Raw genomic sequence first — 24,227 nt, forward strand, 5'->3', positions numbered from 1 at the left:
GTTTAGATAAATTGGGGAATCTGCATGACACGTTACCATAACAACGCGAAAGTACCTGAACAGCAGGCTAGGGCTGTGCGAAGGTCGATCATACCCTTTCGTGGGGGTATTGAAGGACAAAATAGAGGGCTTGTCTTGTAAGCCCTAGAGCGAAGTGACCTGTGTGAAGGTAGGGATAGAGGGAATCAAATGACATCACAACCATCTCAGGGTGCAGAAACTTGGTTCGAGCATCCCCCCATACTGCTTTAGGTGAGACTTCGGTCCACACTCTATGGGCTAATGCCGAAAGGGAAAGTAGTGTAGGGATTTGTTTGGCTAATTAACACTGAACCTGGGTCAGGACCACTCAAGCCAACAAATGGTTCCATTGCTGGGACCAGAATCTGCATAAGAGATGTGTGATGTCCTATCACTGGAATCCAACTAAGAAGGAGATCAGAGACTGGTTGGATAGGAAGATTCACGAATTCATGGCACATGAGAATAGAAACCCGTTGTTAGCGCTTGAGATTTCACCCTAGGCTGAGAAAAGTAAATCTTCAAGGCTACATCAAACCATTTCACCTCGTAGCTAGCCCTACGAGGTATGAGAAGGCTCTCTCGGGTCAGATTCGGTAGATCTTTCAATATGATTAGGCTGACCAATTAAGAATAAAGATTTTAGGCTAGTAAATTGATAGGGGGTTGGATTTAATGATTTTTGGGGTTTTTTAATGGAATGACGGGGCTTTTCTGGGCTGCATGGGCAAAATCACAGCTTGAAACAGAGAAATATAATGACTACACAGGTTATCAACTGAGGCAAGGTAGGCATGCAATTTAACACCAAATCTGGTTTCAAATGGGATGGCAAGACTGGTGAGGAGCTAAGGAGGGCAAATAATACTTCGAATCCTCCTTAAACAGAAGAAAACATTGAATTGAACAAACTTATAGGAGGAGCATATAATACTATGAATTCCTACCTAATCACTTCATTTGCTCAAATAGATATGATCATGAGGTGAATGAAACAAAACAGTTTACATATGAGACAAAGGGAAAAACTTATGCTAAATCAACATACCACATGAATCTCAGCAAACAGAGCTGTGAAATTCCATTCAATTCTCTGTCATAAAACTGTACAAAAAAAAAAAAAGCTCTCTGCTTCTCCAGCAGCTCCCAGCGCTCAGAAAAACTCCCCTCCCTCACTCTCTTTACAAATAAATTTTTTTTAATATATCAAATACATGCTGCCCAGGCAAAACAAATTGACCCCAAAAATCCTCTGCGCTGTTACAATTACAATTACAAAAATTAGAAATAGGCGTTTCTTCTATGCTAAACATAGAACAACATTTCCCTGAAATCCTCTAATGACTGACACATGGGGCGCAAATCCAGTTTGAAACATTAATTAAAATCTGGGGAAATAGGAATAGAATCCTATTCTGTTGTTCTGGCACCGTGTGAATAGCGCTCATGAGCCAGCTGTCATCATATTATTTCGGCCACAAAATTTCCGCATGTCAATGCTGGTTCTAAGTTATCTCTGTGTTGAGACACGTTCACCCTTTTCCAATCTTTATTAATGGAAACGGAACAGAATTCGGATCATTGGTTTGTATGTCTGTCTTCTAGAAACACAGCTGGTGACTTTCGAAAGATAGTTTTTTTTATTTACAAATTATAGTTCCCTTTGGATCATGGAAACTTTATGCTCTGCTTCACCCTACGGTAGTTCTCAAATAAACTTACAAGTTGGAACATACCAAAATATAGAATTTAACATTCTTCATGTCCTCCTGTAAGTATCCTTCCCCAAATTTTGTTTTTTCTGAGAATGTTATCTAGTTGAGATGAATGCTTTCGATGGATTTTTTTAGATAAAACATACTAACTTGATCTCAGAGCCTTGCTCTAGACAATTCAAGCTTTGCTATAGTCCCAAGATGGACCTCATCAGGGCCATCCGCTAATCGCAAAGTTCGAGCAGAAGCCCAGAGGTAGGAAAGTGCAAAGTCTGTGCTTACACCCGCGGCACCATGAACTTGGATTGCTGTATCAAGTACTTTCAAAGCCATGTTTGGAGCTGCAACCTTAGCCATGGCAATTGTTCCTCTGGCAACTTTATTGCCAAACAAGTCCAATTGATTTGCAGCTTCCAGTACCAAAAATCTTGTTTTCTCTATTTTTAAACGACACTTGGCAAGATCATATAAGAATGATCCATGATGTGCGATCAACTTGCCAAAGGCTTTTCTTTGGAGTGCTCTTTTTACCATCATTTCAATGCCACGTTCGGCAGCACCAACTAATCTCATACAATGATGTAATCGATCTGAACCCAACCGTCCTTGTGCAATCTCAAAACCACGGCCTTCTCCCAGAATGACATTTTTGATAGGAACCTACACATTCTCAAAGACAATCTCTGCATGGCCATGAGGAGCATCATCGAAACCAAAAACAGTCAAGGCTCTTTCTACCAGGAGTTGAAAAATTTGAGGAGCCCAAGCTGAGCGACCCATGATTTCACAAAGATACGAATATTCAAGATTGGAAAGACCAGCCCCAAGCAACAAGCTCTCATGCCTATCCTTGATATGAATATCGAATTTTCTTTCATCAGCTTCTTTCTTAATTCCTGTACTCTTGCACTAGGAACAAACCCATTTCCTTTGATGGTCATATCTTGAGAGTATGCTGGAATATGGGATAAAGAGACATCTGTTTCCAATGGTACATTTCCAAAAGCAGAAGATGGTGGCCTGTCTGGAAGTACTGAATCCCTACTTATAAACTTCCAAGCTGTATCAATAAAATATATAGCTAAGCGTCCAACAGACTTGGCACGTTCCCCCCTGAGGCATTTCCCTTCAACCACCTATGATAAACCCCCGCAAAAATAGATGCTGAACGAAAAAGAGAGAATGCAATATAAAACTTCCAATCTTTAGCAGGCCACTGGACACCAGCTGCAGCACAATAATTCGCCAAATACTCTTCCAGAGAAGGAACTCCTTCTGGCATTATCCCATTATCAAAGCCATATTGAGGAACTGGAAACTCGTTGTTGATGAGAAAACACATGCAGTTGTAAGCAACATCAGACATTGGGTCCCCCAATGTTAACAATTCCCAATCTAAAACACCAATGACACGTTCCTGATGAAGGAGGGTTCCACTGCTTATTTTGTAGGCAGGGGCTTACAATATGTCTGAATTATTCTTTTCAAGGTTCCCTTTTATTGTCTCCATAAACTATCCAAGCAAGATTACGAAGACCATAACGCATCATTGTCCCTATTTGCAAGTGTTGCATCTTTACGACCATCCGTGTACCATCTTTCAAAATACCACCATGAACTTGTGCAATTGATACTGCTGCAATTGGTATTTTCTCCACATAGCTTTTTGCCTCTGATTGCTAATGATATTCTGAATTGTGCTTGTGCAGGGATAGGGGCTTTTGAAGTCGCTGCCAGTTGAAGAGCTAAAAAACAAATTACATAAAAAAGCAACATATTAATGATTTCTTCTTCAAAACAGGGTTTTGAAGAAGAATCAATCTCTGACATGAGACGGAGTCTAACATCGGCTCCATTTGGGATGGCATCTGCCACTCCGTGGAGGTGCCAAGAACCGCAGAACTTTGGGAGAGCAGACCGTGCCTCCACCATTGGGCAATGGAGTCCATTTTACATAAATCAACACAACTGAAGACTTATTTTCACACTGAAACTGAACTCAAACAAACTAAAAGCCAACTGAAACAAGATGCTGCCCTTATAGCTGCTTATTTATGTACATAACTTATTCTAATCTGCTGTACAAACAATAGATCAGGTAATGCTAAAATGCCAAATTAACCACTCGAGTAAACCTGGAAATGAAGCCATTTGAGAACGCTGCCACGAAATCACAGATGCAATTGCTGGCAGCCCTTCATGCAAGTAATGACCCTGGTCACAGAAAAGACAGCCTGATCTGTCAATCAACCTGAAAAATGTGTCCATGTATGCTGCAATAGGATCACGGACACCGGACTCTGTTGGCTGCCCCAACTCTGCAATGCAAATTTCCAGCTGCACATTGTCAATGTGTACCTCTATAGGCAAGTCTGTTGTTTCTTGTTGCGCAGGAGGAAGGATTTCCCAGAACTTTTTAGGGTCTTGGAAATCATAAGACTGGATCTGCTCATCTAAATCTTGAATCTCCTTCTCGATTATTTCAACAAGTAACTCACAGACGCTAGGATGATAATTCAGAGATTTCAAACATTGAAGGAAAAAACTTAAAACTTCTTCATTAATTTCAATATCCACTAAGCTTTCTCTAAATTCGTTTAGAGCTTCACACAGTGCAGGGTTTGCCACATACCCTACCATTGCATGAACATATCAACAGGCACTGGAATGTCTGGATCGAGTTGGAGTCGCCAGGTGAATGGTTCAGCCTGCATAAGTGTCTGACTGCTGTCCACCATCAGCATCAGATCTGCACCTTGATCGCATGTACTGGGGTAAAATGCAACCGAAGTGTTGTTTTCACAAGCTCACGGAGATTGACTGAAGCAGTGTTTATCTACTAACGCTGATGTAAAACAAGAGCGTTTTCGAAGGCTTTTGGCGTAACTTCAGGCTCCGTCTAAGACTTATGAAACAAACACATCAATCCACAAACAAGTTTGTTCTCCCCAGTATGGTCGCCAATATGTTAGCGCTTGAGATTTCACCCTAGGCTGAGAAAAGTAAATCTTCAAGGCTACATCAAACCATTTTACCTCGTAGGGCTAACTACGAGGTGAAATGGTTTGATGTAGCCTTGAAGATTTACTTTTCTCAGCCTAGGGTGAAATCTCAAGCGCTAACACCCGTCACTGACAAAAGAACAGCAGCTGGACATGTATCTGTATACAGAGATCCATGAGATCTTTTTCTGCTCCTTTTCGGTTGAGCTATCCAAGTGGATCGTGAAGCTAACAGATAGCCAAGGAAGGTGGAAACTTGACAGTCCTATTGTTTTGACCCCGGAGCTAGTACAGAAATTGGAAGCATCGGAGGACAAGATCGCTCGCATTGTTAATAATTTTCTCAATCGCGTCATAGGAGGATTTATGACTGAATTCACGATCAACACCTCAGTCAGCTACAGCAAGGCAGAGTAACGCTTTTTCAAAGGACCACGAGGTAAGTACGTAAAATCTTTGAATACCTGGATTAAAATGCTATTGTGTGAAAGACGAATTATGCATCTACCTTGATTTTCGGAACTACGCGAAGCGAAAAAACTTACAAGAACAAAGGAAGAAAGGGTTCGGAGTATAGTCCCTTGATTTCACCTCCATGAGGTGACGAAGAAGGGATAGTGAAGGTTTCTCCATAAAGTGCTATTCAGTTAATAAGACAAGGATTCCTGCAAATACCACCTCTACCCACACCACTTCCAATTTCACCACCATCACCTGCAACTTCACCCGTACCACCTCCACCTCCACCACAGTTCATTATGGCAAATTCAGTGAAGCTGCCTTTGTTCAAAGGCTTCGGGAATGAGGACCTGGACCAATTCTAGTTCGTTGTGAAAGCTGTATGGGAAGCTCAAGGTGTTACAGATGATCATATAAAGAAGGTGACCTTGGTTGGTGCTCTGCAAGATCACGCACTAACCTGGTATGTCAAGTACTCTAATGATAGCCCGAATGATGGAGTGGCAGACATCTATACAATACTAAATAGAGAATTTAGTAGGCCTAAATCTGAATCACAGTCAATTGTGGGATTCAAAGAAATCGTGAAAGCAACCAGGCAAGACACCTTAGGAACTAGATAAGAGGTTGAAGTGTACGATCCATGAAGCCAACATGAATTTGACAGACGTACAACATCGTGAGTGGTTTGTGGCTTCGCTATTGTCACACTTAAGGGTTGCATTGTCAGAGCAGAAGATAATAACTCAGGCGGAGGCCTTGGATATTTCCATGAGACTACATGAAACACTGATGCAAGATCCAAATTTGGGGGTTCAGCAAATCCATGCACATTTGAAGAATATGTGCCTTGAGATGCAAAGTCAGAAGTAGGACAGAACAGTTCGACTAGAGGTGCACAAAGAAGTATGGTGCCTGAAATGAAAGTGTTAGGGACAGGGCAAGGACCATTGCCCGGTCTTTGTGAACTACATTGCTAGAGGAGGAACGATGCCTTTGAGGCTGGAAGCTCAATAAGGACCGAGTGCGGGTCCTACATTATGGTGCGCTATATCTAAAGTATTAGGAAAACATGCCATGCATAACTATAATTTGCTGCAAAAGTTTGTACAGACACCATAAAAACTGTTTTTCAACTTTTGTAGGTCAGTAGGGCATGATGAGCACAATTGCGGGAATTATGAATTGATGATGGATAGAAATCCCGCTTATAGGGTTCAAGCAGAAACACATCCCCTAACCAGAGCGCAGGGATGGCGTGGATAGGATTTCATGGGTGTGGATGAGGCCAAGGCGAAGGAGGACCCGGTAGAGGTCGAGGACAGTTGATTTGCTACAATTGCGGGGGACCAAGACACTATGTCTGTGATTGTACTAACCCAATTTGTTCATTGTGCAACTATTTCACGTTGTTTGATCATGAAACGAAAGAATTTCCTACATTGATAGTAAGGATACGTGAAAAAGGGGTGCTACCACCTTTGTCGACTTAGAACATACAGATGATAAGGTCCAAGCCACATGAAGAGGATCCAAATGTAAATATAGTGCTCAAAAGTGGAATCGTGATAGGAGATGACAAGGGGAAATAGCTAGGAGACAGTACATGGGTTCACAAAGCTCTAACAAAGGAGGCTGAGTTCGATTTGGAGCGTGCATGTGAAACCTTCATGGAAGCTAAGAAGAGCTTCACTGAGGCCTCCACCTCAGGAAGCATGGATAAGCCTGATCAGGAGATGGACCTTTCAATGCTCACAACTTTTCTGGAGACCTGCATCAAGTTACTGCGCAATAGTAAGGTTGTGAAGGGGTTACAAGAGCTCATCAATAGATGTGTTGGAACCACTCAGGGTAAGCCGCGCGTAGTAAGAAAGATTGGCAAGCATAAAACAAGGACAAGATGAGAGATGATATTGACCGCATAGATATGAGAGTATGAAATGGATCAGGTTATTTTGGACCTAGGATCAGATGCGAACGTCCTACCAAAGCAGACTTGGGAACAAATGGGGAGACCCACGTTGCAATGGTCTCCGATTCAACTAAGGATGAAAATCAACAGAAGATCATCCCCATGGGGTGGCTGCAGGGGGTGACTGTGGATATTGAAGGTGTGAGTGCGCTCGATGACTTTGAAGTAATAGAGATAGTGGATGACAACAATCCCTATCCTGCGCTCTTGGGAATTAACTAGGCTACTGATATGAACAGTGTAATCAACCTAAAGAAGTGAAAGATGATATTTGAGAAGAAATCGCAATGCATAATAGTACCTCTAGATCCTGCTGAAGGATCACACTATACAGAACCAGTCCACGATTATGAGAGTGATGAAGATTTGGACTGTATCTATAAGATAAAAACGTGAGACCAAGATTGGGTGAATCCCACCGTGGATGGATGAAATACATGGGATTCGCGTGAGTTCCTGAACTTTAGATTCCGATGAAGAGTTAGAGTGTTGGCAGAATTGGTTACATGAAGTGATTACGCTGAACTGCAACATGATGACCCAATCGCTACATTGTGTATCCTAAGAGGTAAGAAATTTGCCTACTTATGATGGCTTGAATTAGGTAGATATCTTTTTGGACGCATTTCAAAGGGAGGTACCAGAAAAGCAACACTTCCAGACGTTGGACTGGGCACTGCATGCCACACCCGCAAGATGGTGGGGTACACATAAAGGAAGCTTTTATGATTCTCGCGAATGTAGGAGGATGATGAGAACATGATTCAGGAAACCTAAGATGCGAATGACAAACATGTATGATGGGTAGGATGATCCGTGCATGCATCTGCCCAAATGGGCCCAAGCTTATGGAGAAAATCCCCAACCTGAATGGGTGCACTTGTTCTGTCACACTTTGGATGTTGTCTCAATAAATTGGTACATAGAAACAGATCTCTGCCATGGTACAAGTGAATGGGATATTCTGCGCGAGGGATTCATAATGACATTTACTTTTGAAGATGGGTTTGACTGTATTGATGAGGTGCTACAAGAAGTGAAAGCAACAATCTTTAGGATACCATAGGATCGTTTGGACCTGATTCAGCCTGAGTGGGCCACTCAGCTAAGTCACACACTAGAATGCTATAACGTGACTATTGAAGAAGAATATGAGGATCTATGGAAGATTAACATTCCAGAAATAGAAGGGCACTGTGAGGTTTAAGGACCGCAGATTGAGAACCCTGATATAACCATGCCATTGAAAATGAAACAAGTAAACATTGGTACGGAGGGAGAACCCAAATTTGTGAATATTGGAGACTACTGGCATGACACAACAGTGAATAAGGTCATTGAATTGCTCCATGAATACCAAGATTTATTCCTTAACAAATTTATGGATCTAAAGGGGATAATTGGGGACCTAGGAATGATGAAGATTACATTCAAGCTTGACGCGAAGCTAGTTAAGAAAAGGCCTTGCCGTCTCAATCCAAAATATAAGGAGAAGGTCCACTTACAGCTAGATAAGAGGCTCGCGGCAAGAATCATTGAACCTGTTGAAGAATCTGACTAGGTAAGCCCAATCATGGTACAAGAGAAAAAGCAGAAGGACGAAATAAGGATATGCATGGATCTCAGAAAGCTGAATGATGCTTACGTACATGATCCTTTCTCGACTTCGTTCACAGATGAAGTGTTGGACAATGTAGGTGGCTAGGAAGCATATTCCTTCATTGATGGGTTCTCGGGGTACCACCATATCAAAATCGTGTCGGAGGATAGGAGAAAAATGACCTTCGCGACTAAGTGGGGTTGCTTTTAGTACATGGTAATGCTATTTAGATTGAAGAATGTGCATGTGATCTTCTCGTGCGTAGTCATTCCTACGTTAAAGGAATTTATTCATACGTTCCTAGAGGTATATTTTGATGAATAGACTGTGTTTGGGCTAGTAAAGTGCTAGCTAGTAAGCTTGCACCTGATGCTGTATGCCTGTCGAAGATACCAAATTGCGCTCAATCTAAAGAAGTGTCTGTTTGGTGTTCCGTTTGGGACCCTTTTGGGAACCTATTGGGGCATGTGGTTTTCATACAGGGATTGATGGTAGATCCTGCAAAGATAGAGGTGATATTGAACTTGGAAGCACTGATGAGTGTAAAGAAGTTGTGCGCTACTCTGCGACATATGGGATATTACAGAAATTTTATCAAAGGCTATGCCCATATCACCATGCCTATGGAGAAATTGTTGAAGAAGGATGTCACATTCTGCTGGAATGAGGAATGTAAAAAGAGCTTGGATGTATTGAAAGGGACGACGGTCACTGTTACACAGTAATTTGTCACTGCCTTCACCCCAGTCCTTCTACTGTGTCATGTGTCCAATGAAACATGCTCATATTAAACAAATGCTCTCTTATGTTGCCAATTGACCCTCTTTTCCTAAGTTTTTGGCCTCGTCATGATAATACACTTAATATACGCGATGGACGCCTGTCATAAACAGTCCTATCGTGACCCCGTCGCGGGAGTACATCCCTTTCTAGCAACGGTTGGATTTCATGTCCCGACGTGAGGCTATTAGCTATCTTTAGCGACAATCAGTCTGAATACATTGCTTCCTAGTGATTTCGATGCTAAAGCTTAGTTAATGACCAATGACAATCTAGATTGGGTGAATTCGTTCCAACAGTCGGCCTTCTAGATGTCTCTAGACCTAGTTGTTGGGTCAATTTGGGTCTCCCTTCCCCCTCTGGCATGGTAGTTCCGTCTTTTGTGTTGCTTGCCTTGAGGATAAGCTCCCTCTCCCTCATTTCATGGAGACTCCTTCACTTATAAAATCACTCACCATTGCTATCATTGGCTAGTTCTTTTGGTTGTACAGTACTACGCTGCTTTAGAGTTTGGTAAATAGTTTTGGTGTGAGTGTGACAAGTGTGGGATTGCTTTATAGTTTGCAAGAAGGTGTGGAGTGCCCTTAACCTTGTGTTAAAGCTTGTGAATAATAGAGAGAGATATATTGCTATTTGGGAGACCCATCTTTGAGAGTGAATGCTTGAAGAAACACACTGGTTGGACCCTCTGAGAAGGCTTGCGACGTCAAGACTTGGTTGTAAGCTTTGCTCTTGATTTATTATTAATACAATCAATGATGATTTCCTATGTCTTGTATGCAATTTACTTGATAGCTCATGACTTCTTGAATTTGTGAGTAAATAGATTATTATTGTTCCTCGGTTACGTGCTCTATTGTTTCTTTGTGGTGTTTCAGGTTGATCGCTCATTAAGGAGAAGGAAACGGACGCTGGAGCAATGCAACAGAAGTTCATCAACCACCGGTTTGAGGTAGCCCTACAACGATGACTATTTAAGGGAATTAATTGTTGTTTTGTCCTTGCTTTGACTGGACCCACTCTAGGGCTAGAGGGGTTGCATCTATCAGAAGAGGGAAGACTTTCCTGCATCACAAGTTGGTGACTCTACTGGGGAGTCCTTTGCATGTTTCTTCTCTTGTTTGCTATTGTTTTGGTTTTGATTTAGTGTCTCTTGAATTTTGGGGATAAAATATCAGTGTTTTTGGTTACCTGGGTCAATCTAGGAAATCCCTCTATTGTCTATAGGATTGACTGGTTTTTGTTTGGGAGTTTCTTGTTCATCTGTCATTGTTTTTAAGATCATCACTGAAAATAGTTTAATAGTCGTGCTGACGTCGCTTTGTCTCTGTTGCAAAGTTCTGTGTGTTGTTGAATCCCGTCGTACAGTCGCGACAGCTCCTAAAATCAGCCCGTCGTGGAAGAGATGTGTACTCTCGCGACGACATCGCTCTATTGCTACAACTAGTGGCTGATCATCCCTAGTTGCTGGTGTTATGCCCGCGACGATTCTTGTAGAGTTGTTTTTTCAATTCTACCTCCTGAATTCACCAGTCCTGTTGATCGCCTATTCTTTTTTTATTTCCCATTAGCTTTTTTTTATTACTTATGGTTAAGGTACTCTCTCATTGGTTTTATTGAATGAATATTGCATTTTTGGTTGTGTGACCTAGTTTGTTCTTTCAAGTTCTTGAAACACTTGGCTTGGTTGCTTGTTTACCCAAGGTCCATTTGCAACCTTCTTGTCGATTTGTTTGAGCCTTCTCCATTGCTTGTTTCTTTTTGGTTGATTTTTAGTGACAATTATTGGACCAATCTTTGGTATTGATTCGCTTTCTTTTCACTACCAAACATAGATCACAATTTTTTGGATCAACCAGGTTTCACACTTGCTTGTTTGTTTCTTTTAAATTCAAAACAATCAAAATCAAAATATTGCATTCATTTAGTATACGAAAGTGAAAGTGTATTTTCATTTCAAGTTTTCATATTCGAAAGCAAATGATAAAATCTATCATTAGTAGTATCCATGCACTATAGGGTTGATATGTTTATGCATTGTGTCTCTTCACTTATCTTGGTTTTCTTGGTTTGGGAATGATCTCTCTACCCTCCTGTAGGTACGTGTTCATTGAAGTGAAAGATGTTTTACTCATTCTAGCTGCATCGTAGGTTTTTGTATACATATGGTAAGGCCTGGAAACTGAAACATAATTCAAGATCAAATCTAAAATGAACTTAACAATGCATTGGAACATAACGCACATTATTTAGAGGTCTAGGCTAGAGACATGCTCCAGCGTCGTTAAACCTAGGCACTATTGTTTTCACTTAAGGTTGGGTGGTTCGTCCTTCTGTGACTCAATAGCGGTCTAGTACAGAATTGTGCTCCCAGTACTGTCGAGTATATGTTCGGAGACCCAACTAGGTTATCATCCTATATCCCTAGGAATTTGTGTCTACCACCTTATTAACTGTAGCACACCGAACACAGCATTTGGGAAGATTGAATATTGTACGGAAAGTCCTTGGTTTTCATATGACCGCCAAGGTGTATATGTAGTTTTACAGGATGTTTGGTAAACCTTTTTCCTAGTTTCTCCAGAGCAGTCACTTTTGTTCCTCTTCAGAATCCTTAAAAGAAAAGGTCCATCTAAGCACTTGTCCTTTCAAGCTCATTAAATAATCGAAGGTGACTAGAGTCATCGTTTCGTCCTTTTCTCGACTCTTTAAAGATGAAAAGGTCAAGTTCTATTCATGTGCCTTAAAATTTATTCGGCCATGTTCACACCTACCCTGTTAGATATTGTTGCATTTTAGTTTGCATACGGTTATTTCTCCTTACTTGATTAGTTATCCCTAGGTCTTTTGAGTTAAATCATCCTGGTGGAATCATCGATCCCATCTCCCGTTCCAAGCGACCAAGGATCCCCATCTTCTGTCACTCGTGAGGTACCGGTTGCTAGTGATACTCTTCCTGTTATTCCAAGTATCCAATCGCTTAACTCTCTCACTACGGAAGATGAGTCTTATGATATTCATTAGAACCCTGTTTGGGAGCCTTCCGAAGAAGACTTTCCCCTTACTCCTCCTAGTGTTTTGGTCCCAATGTCTTCTTCTGACATGGATGAGATGACCCCCGTCACGAGTGAAGAGTCCTTTATGGCAAGTGGTGAAATTCCTATACCTACGGAAACTTCACCCTTTTGTGTCACCTCTCTTGGTATCATGCTGCCTCTACGCTATAATGCTCTAGCTAATATCATAGGTTCTAGGTCTCCCCTTACAAGTTCCATGTGGTCTCGTACTGTCACTTCGACATCGTGATCTTTCACTCCTCAGATTCACAATGTCACTGTCACATCTGTCCCGACTATTCCAACTGTTTGTGTGGCTTCCTTAGCCCCCGTTGTTAGTGTCGTCACTACATCTTCAGTTGTTACCACTTTTTTGAACCTTCGACAGGTCCTTCAAATAGTGGCCCCTCAGCACCCATATCTAGGGTTGTTGACCCTAGCCTTAGTGCCCCACTTTCTTCTGGTTACATTCCAGCAGGGGGGGCATATGATCAATATCTCCAAGCTCTTCAGAATCCGGATCCACAAAATCCTTTTAATTAATATGATTCTCGAGGAGCCCATATTTACGACCTGGGACCCATAGCATCCCAACCTATGGTTGAGGTCTCGATTCCATTATTTGTTGCTTGGGGTACACGGCTTATCATGGTGGCCAAGCGCAGTCTTCAAATTTTCAAGGACAACCCTATCAAGGTCAACACGGACAATAGTCTTACGGAAAATTGTACTATGGGCAACCTTATTCAGGGGAAACTGTCGGCCCACAAGGACAACCCATTCAGGGACAACCTTCGGCCTTCAGTGGATCTTCTTTCACATGCTTCGAGCAACCTTCTGGTAACCCCGGACAACCTTACATTCAACAAGGCCAGCCTGGTACCCAACAAGGCCACCCTTCTGGACAAGTTGGTTAGCCTCAAATTCAACAAGGCCAACCAATTTTTCAGCCTATTCAACCATCTTGTCAGTTTCGACAACCTTTGGTTGCGCAAGGTCAACCCAATACCCAGCAAGTTCAAACTTCTGGGAAGATGGGCCAACCTCAACCTCAACAACGGCCAACCTTCTAGCCAGATGGCTCAACCTCTGTTTCCCCAAGGACATTTGTCTGGGCCTGCTCAACCGGACACTCAAACGCTCATTGCTTCTCAAGCTCCACCCCGTTTTCAGCCCCAGTCTAGGCTCCAAACCCAATCCGGTCTCCAAATTCAGGTTGGATCCCAAACCCAATCTGCTTATCAAATGTAGTCTGGTCCCTTAGGCTCAGTTTGGAGCCTAGCCACCTTATGGTTTTTAGTAATCCCAAGGGAAAACCCAATTTGCCCCATACCAAAACTATCAACAGCCGCAGGTTAATCCTTATCAAAATTTCCAACAACCATATGTTGCTCCTGCAAGCCAAGTTGGTAATCATTGGAATGTTGGGGGACAAATCCAGGGTCAACCATCCAGTTATAGTTATAATCCTTATGGAAAAAATCCCTACAAACAGAACCCTTATGGGCCAAATCCATCCAGACAAAATAAATGGGGGCAATAAGCAATTGGGAGGAACTCTAGTGCTACTTCCTACCCGTGGCCTCAGATGTCCTTTAACCCTCAATTACCCTTTTTAGCAATGTTGGAATTACCAGATGTGTCCAAACTAATAAATGATCCCATTCTTCATGTTGTGTGTGGAGCATGATTGTTCAGAGGTCTTTGTTTCAGCCGGATGTATACCCCAGGAAGTTTTGTACACCCCTCCACGCGGGGGGGACTTTTCCCCCCGCGGGGGTCCGGGGGGGCCCATCCCCCCCGGCTGGGGGGTCCGGGGGCCAGTGGTCCCCCGGCGGGGGCTCGGGGGCAGCGCCCCCGAAGCCAAAAATAAATGTAAAATTGCCTTGTAAAAGTATAGTAATTTCTAGTCAATCTGGGCCGTTCATTAGGCGAATGATCTGACGGTAGAACTTATGTTTAGTTTAGGGTTTTTTGCCCTAGAAGGCAACCCCTCTCTTTGTATGAGGGCATTGTATTTGAGGCTGTGTGATAGATGTGTATTCTGTGAGCGAGAAACAAAGAGGTGAGACTGTGAGAGAAAACAAAGGATATTACAGCAGATTTGTTGTAGGTTGTGTCTCTTCATTTTGCTGGATAATAGAAAGGAAGGACTGGCTGTTCGGGGTGGACGTAGCCCAAACTGGGTGAACCACGTATATCTGTGTCTCTCTTGTTTTGTGCATTTTCTGTGTTTATATTTCTGCAATATTTTATGTGTTCCATTGCTCCATAATATATAATTTTCTAACAACTGGTATCAGAGCCGAAGGTCTATTTGCATGATAAACTCGCAGGAAAGAAGGGTTCCTGGTTCGAGTGGGAGCAATGGCGAAAGATGGTAAGTTTAGGGTCGAGAAATTTAACGGCCAAAACTTCTCGCTGTGGAAGATGCAGATGGAAGATTATCTTTATCAGAAAGATCTATACCTACCATTGGGCGGAAAAACAAAGATGCCGACGGGTATGAAAGACGAAGAATGGAACCTTCTCGATATAAAGGCACTCGGAACAATATGGTTGTGCCTTGCTGCGTCAGTTGCCTTCAACATTTCGAAGGAAACCACAACAGAGGGTTTGATGCAGACGTTGTCGAAACTATATGAAAAACCCTCGACCTCAAACAAGGTATTTCTTATGAAACGGTTATTTAATATGAATATGTCGGAAAGTGGATATATTGCAAACCATTTAAATGATTTTAATACAGTTACAAGTCAGTTAAGTTCTGTAGGGGTAAAATTTGATGATGAAGTTAGAGCTCTGTTATTCTTGTGCTCATTACCAGAAAGTTGGAATGGTTTGGTAATGGCCATTAGTAACTCTGTTTCTGGATCTAGTACTTTAAAGTTTGATGATGTTGTCGGTGCTATCCTTAGCGAGGAAATGTGACGGAAAAGCTCCAGTGAGACATCGGGAAATGCTTTGAGTGCAGAGTCTAGAGGAAGAAAAATGGAAAGAGGAAAGAGCTCAGCATATCGCAGTAAATCAAGGAAAGGCAGATCCAAGTCCAGATCGGGGATAGTGCATCGGAAATGTGGAAAGAAAGGACACCTAAAGAAAGACTGTAGATCTTGGAAGGGAAAAGAAGGAGATGCACAGCAAGAAAACAATCATGAAGCAAATGTGACAGGTGAGGTGTTACAGCATGCTTTGGTTCTTTCTTTCGAAAATATTACTGATTCCTGGGTGGTAGATTCAGGGGCTTCATTCCATGCCACACCTGATAAGAAATACTTCCATGACTATGTTCAAGGAGATTTTGGACAAGTTCATTTGGGTGATGATAAACCCTGTAAAATCGTTGGAATGGGTAAGGTTCTTGTAAAACAGCATAATGGAAACCAATGGCTATTAATGGAGGTAAGGCATGTTCCAGATCTAAAGAAAAATCTGATTTCAACAAGGCAGTTAGGCGGTAAAGGTTGTGTGACAACATTCACAAATAAAGCTTGGAAGGTCACCAAAGGAGCCCTGGTAATAGCAAAAGGCGAAAAGGTTGGTACATTGTATTTATGCAATGGTATTCCTAACTCTGTTAATGCTTTAACTTCCAAAGGAGCAGATGCAGCATTATGGCATCATAGGCTCGGACACATGAGTGAAAAGGGGATGAAGGTTCTTCACTCAAGGAATCTGTTTCCGAATTTGAAGAATGTTGATTTGGACTTTTGTGAGAATTGCATTTATGGAAAACAGAAGAGAGTCAGATTTCTCAGAGTTGGGAAAGAAAAGAAGAATGAAAAATTAGAGCTTGTGCATACAGATGTATGGGGACCTGCTCAGGTATCATCTCTCGGTGGCTCTCATTATTATGTTACTTTTATTGATGATGCAACTAGAAAAACTTGGATTTATTGTATTAAGAATAAATCTGATGTATTTGATACTTTCAAGAAATGGAAAGCTTTGGTTGAGATTGAGACAGGAAAGAAATTGAAGTGTCTTAGATCAGACAATGGAGGTGAATATTGCAGCAAAGAGTTTGATAGGTACTGTTCAGAGCATGGAATTCGTAGAGAGAAGACAGTTCCAAGAACACCACAAGAAAATGGTGTGTTAGAAAGGATGAACAGAACAATCATGGAGCGTGCAAGGTGCATGAGATTGCATGCAGGATTGCCTTTACAGTTTTGGGCAGATGCTGTAGATACTGTTGTTTATCTAATAAACAGAGGGCCTTCAAGTTCCTTGGATGGTGGTGTTCTGGAGGAAGCATGGACAGGTAAAAAGGTAAACTACTCCTTTTTAAAGCCTTTTGGTTGTGAGGCCTTTGTCCATATTGATAAAGAAAATAGAACAAAGCTTGAGGCAAAGTCAAAGAAATGTACCTTTATTGGATATGGTGTTAATGATTTTGGTTATCGCTTATATGATTATGAAAATCACAAAATCATTAGGAGCAGAGATGTAATATTCAATGAAAAGGTCTTGTATAAAAATCAGTTGCAGGAAAATAAGCAAGAAAAAGAAAACAAGGAATACACAGTTCTTGACGAAATCACTGAAAAAGTAAAGGTGCCTGAAAATAATAATAATCAACAACCACAACAACAGCAACCACCACAACAGCAACAGGCACCCCAAACACTCGAAAGTGGTGTTAGAAGATCTACCAGGATAAGTAGACCCCCTGAACGTTACTCTCCTTCATTATATTATTTATTGTTGACTGATTCTGGTGAACCTGAATGTTATGAAGAAGCAGTGTAGGTAGAAACCAGGAAGAAGTGGGAGCAAGCCATGAAAGAAGAGATGGACTCCTTAGCACATAACCAGACTTGGGACTTAGTCAGGTTGCCTACAGGTAAAATAGCATTGCAGAATAAATGGGTTTACAGGCTGAAGGAAGAAGATGGAGGAAAACAGAGGTATAAAGCTAGACTTGTGGTGAAGGGGTTTGAACAGAAGAAAGGTATTGATTTTGATGAAATCTTTTCTCCTGTTGTTAAAATGACTTCAATCAGAACAATTTTAAGTCTTGTAGCAGCCGAAGATTTGCATCTTGAGCAGTTAGATGTAAAGACAACCTTTCTCCATGGGGATTTGGAGGAAGAGATATATATGCAGCAGCCACAAGGATATGAGGTGAAAGGGAAGGAGAAACTAGTGTGCAGGTTGAAGAAGAGCTTGTATGGCTTAAAACAGGCTCCAAGGCAGTGGTATCTAAAATTTGACAAGTTTATGTCTGAACAAGGTTATACTAGATGTCACTCTGATCATTGTGTTTATTTGAAAAAGCAAAATGATGGCAGCTATATTATATTGTTATTGTATGTAGATGACATGCTTGTTGCAGGATCTAACATGTAGGAAATAAATGTGCTCAAAAGAAAATTGGAAAATTCATTTGCAATGAAGGATTTGGGAGCTGCAAAACAAATCCTTGGTATGAGAATAACTAGAGACAGGAAAAATCGTAAATTAACATTGTCTCAGAATGAGTACATACAAAAGGTGTTGAAAAGATTTAACATGCACAATGCAAAACCAGTTACTACACCTTTTGCTAGCCATTTCAAACTTAGCAAGGAAATGTGCCCAAAGACCCAATAAGACATGGATTATATGTCTAAATTTCCATATGCATCAACAGTTGGAAGCTTAATGTATGCAATGGTCTGCACAAGGCCCGATATTTCACATGCAGTGGGAGTTGTAAGCAGGTACATGAACAATCCAGGAAGGGAACATTGGATGGCAGTGAAATGGATTCTCAGATATTTGAAAGGTACCACAAATCAAGCATTATGCTTTGGTGGTTCAAACATCTCCCTACAAGGATATGTTGATGCAGATATGGCAGGTGACAGAGATAACAGGAGGAGCACTACAGGATATGTATTTACTGTTGGAGGAATAACTGTCAGTTGGGTTTCAAAAGTCCAAAGTGTTGTTGCACTTTCAACAACAGAAGCAGAGTATGTTGCTGCTACAGAGGCTAGTAAAGAAATGATTTGGTTACAAAGGTTTATGGGTGAGTTGGGTAAGAAGCATGATATGGGAACGTTATACAGTGATAGCCAAAGTGCCATTCATCTTGCAAAGAACTCATCATTTCATTCCAGGACTAAACACATACAACTCAAGTATCATTTCATACGATCAGTGTTGGAAGATGGAGAGTTGAAGCTGGAAAAGATACACACTAGCCAGAATCCTGCAGATATGCTAACAAAAGTTGTAACCAGGGAGAAACTGAGAACATGCTCAGTTTCAATTGGTCTTCAAGGATGACGATGAATATGAGAAACAACCAGGTCCATAGAGGAGTCATTGTCCAGCAAATGAAGTAGCGGTGGAGTTGCTACAATCATTCTCCAAGTGGGAGATTGTTGTGTGTGGAGCATGATTGTTCAGAGGTCTTTGTTTCAGCCGGATGTATACCCAAGGAAGTTTTGTACACCCCTCCACACGGGGGGGGGGGGACTTGTCCCCCCTGCGGGGGTCCGGGGGCCAGCAGTCCCTCGGCGGGGGCTCGGGGGCAGCGCCCCCGAAGCCAAAAATAAATGTAAAATTACCTTGTAAAAGTATAGTAATTTCTAGTCAATCTGGGCCGTTCATTAGGCAGATGATCTGACGGTAGAACTTATGTTTAGTTTAGGGTTTTTTTCCCTAGAAGGCAACCCCTCTCTTTGTATGAGGGCATTGTATTTGAGGCTGTGTGATAGATGTGTATTCTGTGAGCGAGAAACAAAGAGGTGAGACTGTGAGAGAAAATAGAGGATATTACAGCAGATTTGCTGTAGGTTGTGTCTCTTCATTTTGCTGGATAATAGAAAGGAAGGGCTGGCTGTTCGGGGTGGACGTAGCCCAAACTGGGTAAAACCACGTATATCTATGTCTCTCTTGTTTTGTGCGTTTTCTGTGTTTATATTTCTGCAATATTTTATGTGTTCCATTGCTCCGTAATATATAATTTTCTAACACTTCATAATCCGTAATAGCCACCGGTTCCAACTAAAATTCCAGGTGATTGTCCCAAGTTTGATGGTAAAGCTGGAGAATATCCCCAAGCTCATGTCACGACTTATCATCTATGGTGTTCTTCCAATTCATGGCTTGATGATTCAATCCGGCTCCGCCTTTTTCAAAGGATACTCACTGGCTCTGCCAAAAAATGGTATATTGGGCCAGCTCGTGGATCTTTTTAGGACTTTAACTCATTGGCAATGGCATTTTTAACCCATTTTCAGTTGCCGATTCGATATGAAATGGGAACACATCTCTTGACATCCTTAAAACAAAACACGACCACACATATCACTGATCATATCCATGAATGGAGGAGACATCGCCATTTCATTAAGTTCTGGATTCCCTATCAGCTTCTGACTGACTGGTTCACAACCTCATTTGTCAGTCCAATAGCCCGGGACATTGCTATGGGGGCATGTGTAACTAAAGAGAAAGATATCACTCGTGCTCAGTAACCTGACTTGGTTTACTCTCAGTCTGGTACACTATATGATTATTTTCCTGATGCTCTGAGGCTCGAACTTCCAAAGGCCCATCAACACCATCTATTGACGGTGTCATTAGTTCTGTCAATACGTCCTCTAAGAAATCTTCTGCGAACCTTGGGAAGAAAAAGTCGAACGCTTTGAATGAAAATGCTTCTCAGGCCGTATCCAATTTTGGTAACACTTCCAAGATTAACACCATTCAGTCCACCATGGCAGACAAAGCCTCGAACGGAAAGAAGAAGGCAAAAGGAAAGAATAAGGCCCATCAACCGAAGTAAGATTCCCCTAAAATTTTATGCAAGGAAGGTTCCAAACACAAGCCTAACTATCCTTGCCTTATTTGTGATGAGGATCACTATACTAAACACTGCCCCAAGTGGTCTGAAGTTAGTCGTTTGTTAAAAGGTGCGTCTGGGACTCCTGTTGTGCTCAAAGAGCCTTTTCCCTCATAGCATACTCAAATGGTGGCTGATCCATCTCAATCCTCCTTTCCTTTTGGTTCTTAGGTGTTTATAGCTGGGAAGATTCTCGTCCATATTAGTACTCGGTCAAAAGAGTACCCTTTTCCTGCCGGGAAGGAAATTGAAGTCCCCTCTAGTGCTCCTTTGTCCAGTTCTGGTCCCCTCCATATCGAGTGACCTAGCACTGAGGCGGTCATCCGACCTCCTCCTAAAGGGGTACTCTAGAAGTCTTCTTACAACCCTAATTCTCATGCTACTCAGACTATAACATCATTGAGGACTTAGCCTAGGCTCTGTCAGCTATGTCCGCATTAGAGGTCCTCCAGAGCTACCCCTCTCAGAGGAAGTCCTTGCTATTGGCCATCAGTGGCATTGAACTAGCCGACTCAGATTTGATCACTTTTGACCTAGAAAATCATGTAGAGAGACTGCCTCACCAAATTTCCTTCCTTATTCAGTTCATCATCAATTCTAAAGCTATTCACCGCACGATCATTGATGAAGGCGCTTCTACTTGCATTATGTTTGTTGCTTGTTGGAAGGCTATCGGTTCTCCGACTCTGAGCCAGTCTCCCATGACCTTGGAAGCCTTTGATGGGAGAGAGTCTCGTCCTTATGGTATACTCTAGCACTTGCCTATTACTCTGGAGGGGAAGATGGTCGAAGTGGAGGTCAAAGTTGTCGATGCCAATTTAACTTACAACCTCCTTTTAGGACGAAGCTGGACATATGCCATGCGAGCCATGGCTTCATCTCTATTTCGTGTTATTCGTTTTCCTCATCAAGGGAAAATTGTCATGGTAGACTAGTTGTCCTTCTTCGCCTCTTCGTCCTCTGATGGCAATGTACCTTTTGTGGAGCATACCTCGGTTCCATGTTAGAGTGTGGGAGCTAGACTCTTTAAAGATCCTACCCTTATGGGTGATTTTTCACTTCCACCTCCCAACATTACTCCCGTTAATATGATTTCTATTTGCTCTGATCCTTGGGTTCTTCCTCCTATTGATCAGATAGAATCCTGGGGCGATGAGATGCCATTGAGTCCTACCGAGCTCAACTACGTTGAAATTGTTTCCATATCGGCTTCATCCCCTGAACCTTCTCCTTCGAGCAGAGCTCTCGACTCGTACATTCAATCCCCTTGGCTTGGAGATGGCACTTCTTCAGACCCTTTATAGTAAATTTTTCCTTCTAATGAAGCGATTACTGAGACTATGTCTTTTGACGAACCCCCTTGGTTTGATCATCACCATTGTTCCTCGTTTCTTCCTACCCATCGGGAAATGCTTACTTGTCTTGAGCAAGTTTGCTCCTTGTCTCCCCTCCCAACCCCTTTAGACACCCATCCAAATTCATCAAGTGTCTTCTGAAGGGAATATGGGGAACATTATGCAAACTCAACCAATCGACATCTCTATTAAACAAGGGATTGTTGAGCACATTCATGTTGGAGTAACTTGTACTCCGGAGGAGATTCAACTTTATACTAATATTTTTTATGAATTTTGTGATGTGTTCGCTTGGTCTTACGAGGATATGCCCGGCATCGATCCTAGCATCATGGTGCATGAAATACCTACATATCTGAGTGCCAAACCTATCCGACAACGTCTACGCCCCGTGCACCCCTGAAAGGCTGCAGCTATTAAAGCGGAAGTCGAAAAGCTTCTTAAGGCTGGCTTCATTTACCCTATCCCGCTCACAGATTGGGTTTCTAATATTATCCCTGTGACTAAAAATAGGGCACTATTAGGGTATGTGTTGATTATCGTGACATTAATCATGCCTGTCCCAAAGGCAACTACCCTACACCTTTCATTGACCAGCTCATTGATGAGTATGCCGAGAGTGAGATATATTCATTTATGGACAACTTTTTCGGTTATAACCAGATTAATATCTTGCCTGTGGATCAACACAAAACCACCTTTATCTATTCGTGGGGCACTTTCACTTATAAAAATCTCCCATTCGGTTTAAAAAATGCCAGTGCTACCTTCCAACACACAATGTCTTACGCATTTCATGATATTCGACACATTGTGCAACCTTACCTGGATGACCTTCCGGCTCATTCAGTGAAATGCCAAGACCATCCAAACCACCTTCACGAAAATTTTCTTCGCTTTCGACACTATCGTATCCGTCTTGATCCACATAAGTGTGTCTTCTGCGTGGAATCCGGTAGACTTCTCAGGTTCATAGTTTCTCGGGAGGGTATCCGTCTGGATCCCCTTAAAGTCGAAGCCATCCTGAATCTCCCTCCCCCTACTTCTTTGCAGTAATTGCAGAGTTTACAGGGTAAAGAAAATTTTCTACGACAATTCATTCTGAATTATGCTGAAGTGGCCAAAGGCTATACATGGTTATTAAACTGAGATATCCATTTTCTTTGGGATACCGCTACACAAGATTCATTCGAGCACCTCAAGGCCCTCCTTGTTTTTGCTCCGTTGTTACATCCTCCTGATTATCACCGTGACTACACTCTTTATTTAGTCGTTGTCGATACCACCATCGGCATGGTTCTAGTCCAAGACAATGATGATGGTACTGAGCATGTCATTTACTATCTCAGCCTCAATTTACATGATATGGAAACTTGATATGCCTACGTCGAGAAGTTGGCATTGGCCGCCGTTTGCACTGTCCAATGTTTACACCACTATATATTATTGCGCACCACGATGGTTATTTCTGATTGCAACCCAATGACGTACATCTTGTCATGTCAGTTACTGGGGGGCAAATACTCAAAGCGGATTTTCATCCTTCAAGAGTTCAACTTGGAGTTCACTACAGCCAAGTCTAAGAAGTCCCTCATCTTTGCTGAGTTGCTTTGCTCCCTACCATTTGTTATTGTGCCCTATTAGTTAGAGGGCCATATTCTAGATGAATTTCTATTCTTGATTAGTAGCTTCGATCCTTGGTATGGGGATATTATTGTCTATCTTTAGACATCCTCCTTTCATCCATATTTGTCCACGGATGCTCGACGATAGATTCGCCATCATTCTCAACCTTATCTCACTATTGGGGACACCCTGTATCATCTCGACACCGACTCTGTTCTATGCCGATGTTTAACGTTCGAGGAAGCCAAATGAGTTCTAAATTACTACCACTCTGGTGCCTATGGTGGTCATATGTCCAGGTATGCTACTGCTTAGAAGATCCTCTATGCTGGTTATTTTTGGCCTTCTATTTTTAAGGATTGGATTCTTGTTATTTGCTCTTGTCATGAATGCCAAATCTACCAATGGAAGATGTTCACACCTCCTACTTTGCACCCTGTCGTTACCTTCGGCCCTTTTTCCAAATGGGGCATTGATTATATGACCTGTAACCCTCGCTCGGTTGGGGGGCATGGGTATATCATCATTGCTATTGATTATTTCACGAAATGGGCTGAGGCGATGCCTACACTATCCGATGACGGTCAGACAGTGGCACAATTTTTATTCAATCATGTCATTTCATGATTCGAAGTCCCTCAGGCTATCATCACTGATCACGACAAACATTTCCATAATCATATAATGACTGAGTTAACAACCCAGCTGGGCTTGCGGCATGATAACTCAACACTGTACTATCCTCAGGCTAATGGCCAAGTGGAAGTTGTCAACAAAGTTTTGGCCACGATGCTTCAACGC

The 24,227-nt window shown here is 42.1% G+C and overlaps 1 pseudogene; it reads right to left on the reverse strand.

The window, feature by feature from the left end:
- Nucleotides 1–1,638: 1,638 nt before the first annotated feature.
- Nucleotides 1,639–24,227, reverse strand: part of LOC149233398 (putative acyl-CoA dehydrogenase IBR3 pseudogene) — a 39,763-nt pseudogene continuing 17,174 nt past the window's right edge.

This window comes from Pinus tabuliformis, chromosome J, assembly GCF_031772625.1.
Source record: "Pinus tabuliformis cultivar Carrire ecotype Pingquan chromosome J, CPIR1, whole genome shotgun sequence".
NCBI classification, from domain to species: domain Eukaryota; kingdom Viridiplantae; phylum Streptophyta; class Pinopsida; order Pinales; family Pinaceae; genus Pinus; species Pinus tabuliformis.